This window comes from Oculina patagonica, unplaced genomic scaffold (genome assembly GCF_052425735.1).
Source record: "Oculina patagonica isolate OP01 unplaced genomic scaffold, crgOcupat unplaced933, whole genome shotgun sequence".
Taxonomy (NCBI): Eukaryota; Metazoa; Cnidaria; class Anthozoa; order Scleractinia; family Oculinidae; genus Oculina; species Oculina patagonica.
Window position 1 is genome coordinate 1 of NW_027558837.1, and position 7,940 is coordinate 7,940.

The 7,940-nt window shown below is 38.2% G+C and overlaps 1 long non-coding RNA gene across 1 annotated transcript; it reads right to left on the reverse strand.

The window, feature by feature from the left end:
* Positions 1 to 5,620: 5,620 nt before the first annotated feature.
* Positions 5,621 to 7,105, reverse strand: LOC144641425 (uncharacterized). Its single transcript, XR_013568548.1, has 5 exons — positions 7,038 to 7,105; positions 6,561 to 6,620; positions 6,439 to 6,467; positions 6,123 to 6,204; positions 5,621 to 5,681 (listed from the first exon to the last, which is right to left on the reverse strand). It is a non-coding gene; the product is annotated as an uncharacterized LOC144641425 (long non-coding RNA).
* Between the last annotated feature and the right edge of the window lie 835 nt (positions 7,106 to 7,940).

Here is a 7,940-nt window from a genome sequence, read left to right on the forward strand (position 1 = left end):
ATAGGCGTACGGGCCGGGGGGGCTGGGGGGGCTGCAGCCCCCCGAAATTTTGGGCAACTCAGATTTTTTGGGCAGCAAGAGAAATTTGGGCAAAGCCGGTTTTTAAAGTAGTTTTCTTTTTTTTTTCTCCGAAAAGATAGATATTTTCTATTTTAACCTGAAGTCGGCGTGGTTATTATTTTCTTGACAATGTGAGACCAAATTCACGAACAAGATTTAGCCAAGATTCCTTATTTCGAGAGGCGCTGATATCTTCGTAACTGTCGGACGTAAATTTCCGACAGCCACCATTTCAAGTAGAGACGTCAGTGAAAATCGATACATCCAGAAAGAACGTGGAATCTAGTGAGATGTTAAATTTAAAGAACAAGTGAATAGACAGTTTGATGAATGCACCAAAGAAGCGTTGCTTGTACGTGGAAGCCAGCAGTTATTATGAGCTTCCTTTTCTAAACGTTTTAACAAATAAATTCATATTTCCTTTAATAATGGAAACAATGATGGTCACTTAATTTGAGAAATTTATGTCACGGTGAAACACGACCCTGATAAAGAAAACTTCTCCCGCGTTGCTAAATTTTACAAAACCGACGGCGAGATTCTGAAAGCCGAGCAGAAAATGTACGCGAGTTTTCGTCGTTTGCGCGGGTTAGGCTACATGACTGTTTCAGAAATGCTGGAGACAATGCACGAGAATGTTCTATTTGATATGTCTCCAAAGTTTCCTTATGTGGTACATATCCTCGCATTGCATGATACTTGCTACATCGTGTTCTGCAGAAAGATCATTGTGTGCATTGCGCAGATTAAAAACATACCTCAACAGCACCATGGGGCAACGTGTCAGTAACATCGCACTTTTTAACATTGAAAGGGCATATGCCAAATCTGTAGTCAACAATGAAAAGATCGTATCATTGAAATCTTCGGCCGTCGAAATGGCAGATAGCTATTTCTTTTAAGGTGATTTATAAGCTCATATGATAAATTCATATGCAAGAACTGCACGAGAATATTTTCTCTTCATATGTAGGCCTATGGAAGCCTATATTAGTGCATCGCAGGACCCTCGTTTTTTCTCGACTTTTTCGTAAAAATTTGGGCAACTTGCGATAATTTTTTGGGCAAATGGTTCACCGCCCCCCTGGCAAAAAATTGCCCGTACGCCTATGCCTCTTTCCAAACGAAACAACTGCTCTATTAGATCACTGAAACTGTTAACAAGCGTGTGGCTGCGGATGGCTAGGATGAAGTTGGCTTGCAATTTGAAAAGTTGAGGATAAACTTTTCAAGTTTTTTCCACGCGCTTTCTTCAAAAACTCGATATAAATAGCCGTCATTTGATTTGTATCTGCAAATTAAGGCTATATCTTTCTTTAGATGTTCATAATAAAGGCTTTCATGAGTTGAGTTGTTTTTCACTGCTAGAATCGAAGAAATTACAAACCCTACCTTTGGCACTGGTCTTGTAGTTGCTGTTGGTTTTGTGTCAACTCTTCTGTTCAAGATTTTTCCTGTAGAGTGCAAACGGTATTCTGAAAACCTGGCATTTAATTTAATATTCAAGATGTAGCAACACAACAAAGAGTTCAATTTCTTTTGTAATCTGACTGCAGTGCAAATAAGTTACTACCCATCACTATATTAAACAGCACAAACCTTGCCAAGTAAGTAATTTAAACACTCAAGTGCAGCATGTCAACGCCTTTTTATTTTATTTTTGTTCTATTAGTAACGGTCTAAAGCTTACACTGTGAGTAATTACTGTTTCAGACAGTACCAGACAGTACCTGTTACTTTGTAGAGGCTTTACCGTTTTCTTTTGTAAGTGTAATTTTACTTTGTATACACTTCTATTTTTGTATTTGTAGCTTGGGTATACCCTTGGCTTGCACTCACGTGACTTCTGGCTTACGTGTGACTTCCGTCCGCCATGATGGTGTTCCAAATACCAATATGGCGGACATATGCCAGTCACAAGCACAAGTGTTCAGTCGAGTTTTTTCCAGTTTCGCGTCCTCAAAATGCCTATATGCCTGATCGTGGGTTGTTCTAGAAAAACTGGTCGAGATAAGAGAATACGATTGTATCGATCACAACTGACTTGTGACGAATCAGGGCCAGAAGTTGAAGAGCTCAGCATTAAGCGAAGGCGAAGATGGATCTCAGCAATAAGCCGCGATGACCTCACAGAAAAAAATCTTAAGTAACGATAAGGTTTGTGATCAGCATTTTCATTCTGGAGCCGCAGCTTCTTCGTGGGGCCGAAAGACTGAATTTAACATAGAACGGCAAATGTACAAATGTCACGAACGTAGGAGTCGTGTAGGCCCGTCACCTTTATTTACTAAAGAAAACCAAATACCGGCAACTGACGAGATCCACACGGAAGATCAAAACCATGGTCTTGCCTTAACTGAACCATACACTGGCATAAACAAAACGCAAAATAGATAAAAGACTTGCGCGTGAAAGATTTCAAAGAAAGATTTGAATCATGTGGTGCCAAAGGTAACGCAACGAACAAAGGAGGTAAAAAATCCTAAACATCGAGCTAAAAAGACAGAGCACTCGATCAAAATAATGCAAGAAACATAGACTTTACTGTACAGAAGGTCTCTCTGAAAGCAACTTTCAGTTTTCTGCAAAGTAAAGCTGAAACAGTCTCTGGCGAAGCCGGATCAGAATTATCCGTGATAGTAAAGACAATACGTTTTGCATTAAAATGCCGGGCCCGACGACAATAAAATACAAGTAGTTTGCATTTTCCCGGAACAATTCAGATCTTGTCCTTCCAGGCTGGGCAAACATTTTGAGAGCCTAAAACATATCTTGCAAATATAATTTAGCCTAAACAAACTGAACTAGCACAAAATGTGGCAGAGTACAGATTTAGAGGTGTCATTCGACTCTACAAACGGAAACCACACGCAGCGCAATGACCTCTAGACACTTCCTTGGCCACAATCTTACGGCTATATTCAATACATGATGCGTCCAAATAAAAACAGTACCCTCAAAAAGAAGAACGAAAGAGCGAACTTAATATAGAGCGGCAAAGGTACAAATGTCACGAACGAGGAGTCGTGTAGGCCCGTCACCTTTATTTACCATAAACCGCTCATCGGGAATAGTGACCGTCTCGGCGATTTTTTCTAAATATCTTCGTTTAAAGTGCTACTGCGATGAAATTCGCCTGTTTCCTTTTGTGGCCGTTTTAAAATATTATCAAGAACTCTATATGAGAAGAAAAATGCCGTTTACAGTTTTCAAATATCTCTTTTCTTTCCAGAGATATTCAAGTTTTTAAAATATGCAAATTAGCAAAGTTGTGACGTCATAGACTCAACCAAATTTTGATCAAATATGAAGATAGTGATATCTCAGCCAATTTGTATCGGAACTCTCTGATTTTTTGCAGTAACACTTTGCTAGTTGTGTTTCACAATATGAACTTAACAATTTGGTTGCCATGACAACAAACTAGGTTCCAGATCCCTCGATGCTAAAGGCTTTTCTGGCCAATTCTGGCGTTTCTTTTTGATATTTGCCGATAATACTTTACATGCATGCTTTGGCAAGCATATGAATGGATTAGGCAGGCGTCTTGGCTGGGTTTTATTTTTCCGAACTGAAAAATTCTAAAACATTAAAAGCAAATTGGTGGGGAGTGGAAAAGAGTTAGTTGCCATGGTAACAGAGTATTGTTAAATGTGTAAGTGTATCGCCTGCAGAACTATTAGTATGCCAAGTTTCACTGGTCTCCGCAGAAAAATGACTGAGAAAACTCAATTTTTGTACTTACAATAAAATTAGGTTGAGTAGATGACGTCATCAATCCTCTTATTTGCATATTTTACGATTTTTTTAAGCTTAAATATCTCTGGAACTAAAAGAGATATTTGAAAACGGAAAACGCCATTTTGAATCTTTCGTTAAATACTCTATGAAACACCTAAAATTTCAAGGGGTGAAAATTTGATCATAGTAGCACTTTAACGTGGTCGTCGAGTTTTCTGCAATGCTCAGATAATACTGGAATCGTACTACAAAGCTCATTTATTGAAGAAACACGTTCGTTTTCCGGAGAAGCCATTGAAATTTCGAGTAATTCAACAGCGATGGCATATAAACATATGTAAATTTCACCCGCGGTGGAACACCAATTTGGCGGATACCCAAATATGGAAACATCTCTGACGTCACGTGCAAGCCAAGAATATATAGCCCTAGATTCAAAATTCTCAATAAACTGAAGATGGCATGAGTCATGCCGAAACATGTGTTTAAAAAGTTCTTTCGTGTTTTTGAAATCAGTTATGTATTTCATTGTAAGTAGCTATGTGTGAGTGTGTGTTGCAACTGAAATGGAAAAAGCAAAATCAAATCAAAGCATTAAAGACCATTTAAACACAAGAAACAAACGTATTGGGGTATGTTGTCATGAACTTATAAATCGATATGACTTTCATCAGTTCTAATGAAGGTCACCGAAGTCTCAGAAAAGCTTTGATTTTTTATAATCAGTTACCACTCTTTTTTTATAAGAACGCGTAAAATTTGGCTGAGCCTGAGAATGTTCTTATTTCAGATCAGTTAACTCAAGCGAGATCACTTCCGGTCAGTTGCACGGCCAAATGCCCCACCGGTCGGGGCTGAAATGTCATTGTGAGTCGGTTTTCTCGTTGAATTGCGGTCCTTTGCCTACGAGTACGAACGGATTTGCTAACGACCAGTTACCTTCTCGTTAACACTTGGTCTAAACGGACACTCGTGCCCTTTTTATCTGCCAATTGTAATAGGAAAAGATAGATACGTTGAAACTAGGTACTTTACATTAACGTAACCAAATACTAACTTCATGCGCTTGAGCTCGCTGCGTTTTATAGTTTATGACACATTTTGTCAACGGTCAAATGCCTGACCATCCGGGCTTCTGTTCGATCAAATTCCCCACTATCTGGGCCTCAGTAGCGGTCAAATGCCCGAGGGTTGCCCGGGGGGGCGGGTGATCTCGCTTGGAATTGAATGATACATGAAGCCCATACATTTTCTTAAATTTTAGGGCAAGTCTAAGCCTCAGTCAACGTTCTTATAGAGATGGTTCTGCCCGGGGGTACTCCCTAAAATGGCCTATACGGGTAAGCTCGGAAGAGGTACCATTTTCAGGCTTCAGGTATATAAAAGGGTAGGGATTTCATAAGTTTAGGTATATGAAAGGGTGGGAAATTTTGCCATTTAGATATTTAAAAAGGCCTTTAAATTAAATATTTCGAACAGACGCAACCTATGGCTGTATAGTCTTAATTTATTAAGCGCTACATAAAAATGACAAAAAAACTTCCTGTTTTCAGTATATGTCATGTTGTGTGGGTATATGAAAGGGGGTACCTTTTCCATCAAAATGGTATATAAAAGGGTAAGGGGTTGAACCTTGAGGCGAAGCCTTCCCGTATAAAACTTTTTTTCAGTGACCCCCCCCCCCCCCCCCCCTCCCGGGGCCGCCTGTGTTTCGTTAAGCTAACATTTTAAAACTGGCTGACATACTATTAGCTGTTTTTGGGGGCTGGTATATTTCCTCTTTTTTCAAAGCTGTTAAGCCATTATTTTAACCAACTCACCTGAACTTTATCCTGCTCCAGCTGAGCGATTTTCCGAACGCATTCTGCTAGCTCCAATTCCTGTTGAAACAATTCACTAGTTACACAGCAGCGAAAAAGTCTCAACGCTACAACTAAATAGGTGAACAAAAACTGTCAAAAATAAATGATGTCAACAACATTAATGGCTGTAACTCGGAGGTATCAAAACCAACGGTAACTGGTAAGTACTTCTCATAAACTTTTTGAACCTGACTGCTGGTAGGAAGCATGCTTATGACAGTGCAGCGCATCTTCATAACGTTCTGTATTGAAATGTTTTACAGTGGTAGCTAAGGATGGAAGAATGTTTTTTTTTTTTACACCAATGAATTCAATTTTTCTCTTGTTGTGATCATGGGATTTTGTATAAATTAATGAAATACAGCTGTTTACGTGGAACGAAAGCAAAAAAATCAGTCCAGAATTTGCATTCTTTGCCATTGAAGAGAAAACAGTAAAAAGAACAGCTTGTATACAAACCTTGGAGTCTGCAGCAGATCTGTGCTGCTCTTCAAGCTTCTCAATCTGAACACGATGCACAGCCTCGGCATCCAATTTGGCACTGCATTTAAAAAAAATTATAGTTACCAATAAGATCATAGTCTTGATTGAGTCGACTAGACAATTTACAAACAACAAATAATAAAAAGCTTCGCTTCTCTTAAAATGTTACCTCAACCCATTTCCCTTTCGATGTTCATTGCGTTTCTAGTTTGAATTTCTATTTATGTGAATTAACGCCAATTAGACTTTTATTTTTGTCATTAATGTCACTGTCATATAATAGCATCCATACCTTGCCATCTTTTCTCCACTAGCCTCAAGCTAAAGGGAAACAAGAAAAAAGAGTTTCATTTATACACACATTCACATCTGCATACTGTTGCTATTGTTAATCTTTTATTCTCATCAACTTACCTGAAGATTAACTTGCTCCAGCTGAGTAATTTTGTCCAAGCAGTTTGCTAACTCGTGTTCCTGGTAAAACAACTCACAGTTACTTTGTTATGTCAACAACAGTAATAGCTGTAACTCGGAGGTATCAAAACCAATGGTAAGTACATTTTGCGCCTGACTGCTCGAAGGAAGAATGTTTATTACAATGCAGCGCTTCTTCATAACGCTCTGTATTGAAATGTACATGTATAGTATTAGCCATTCATTCATCATCTGTGAATTAAATTATGCTCAAAAACGGGGGAAAAGTTCTGTTGTTAACAACAAAACTTTTTTCCTGTTTCTTTGATCGTCGAGAGACAGCCTGATAAAAGGCTTGGTGGACGTGTTTTAAGAGAGATGTTTTGAACGTGTATGATAATGGAAGCCAGTTGGCTGCAGGTACATGTGCATTTGCGAATCAGTCTGGAGTAAGAGTGCTATTTATTTCTTAATCACCTTGTCACTAATTCTGTTCTTAAGATCTTCTTTTTGTCTTTCCAAAACTTGTACTTCTCCCGTCAAACTAAGTAAAGAAACGCAGTGATTGAATGAGTAACAACTACCATCTGAATTAAAAACTCAACTCCTGTTTTATGTAACCACGGGAAACTTCACAAAAATAGAATCCAATAATCGTTTTGTTATACACTTAGAGTGATTTCATTTAACCCGTGAAACAATATCTACCAGTTTGTGCGTAATAGTCAAAAGAAAACAAAAGAAAACAATGGAATTTGTGTGTAATAGTATCTAAAAGTGTAATAACTATTTCACGGGTTTACTGAAATCACTCTAACATTGTGTTAAAGAAAATAGATTTGAATAAAATAATACCAAGCATTCCAAATTGAAGAAGAGCGTATTACCAATTAAACTAACTAGACGGAGAAAGAAGTATTTGGAATCATAGACCAAGTTCTCTTTCCACTGCCTTTAAAATGGAGCTTTCAAAGCCTTTAAAACAGAAATAAATGACACTGGAATGTTTAACGACCTTTCCTGAGTTTGATGTGCAGTGCCGAAAAGACTGAACTCGCAGTTGCAGCATTTTGCAACGGGTCTCCTTTTAAATAGAAGTCACCAAAAGTAAATAATAAACGGCACCGTATTTTCTCTTTTAAACGCCCCCGGCGTTTATTTCAAACTTAGCCCCATAGAGCCGGCGTTTATTTGATTCCAGGAGTTTGTTCAAGCCCTTTGTTTCTCAGAAATGATTTTTATTTATTATTTTTGACAGCAATATATTTAGACATTATTTTTAAAGCATGTTAAACCTTAAATTATTGTTTAAGGGGTTTATTTTTGATTAATATACAATCTTCGTTCACTGTCCAAAATCCACGCGCGCAATTGGTTTAA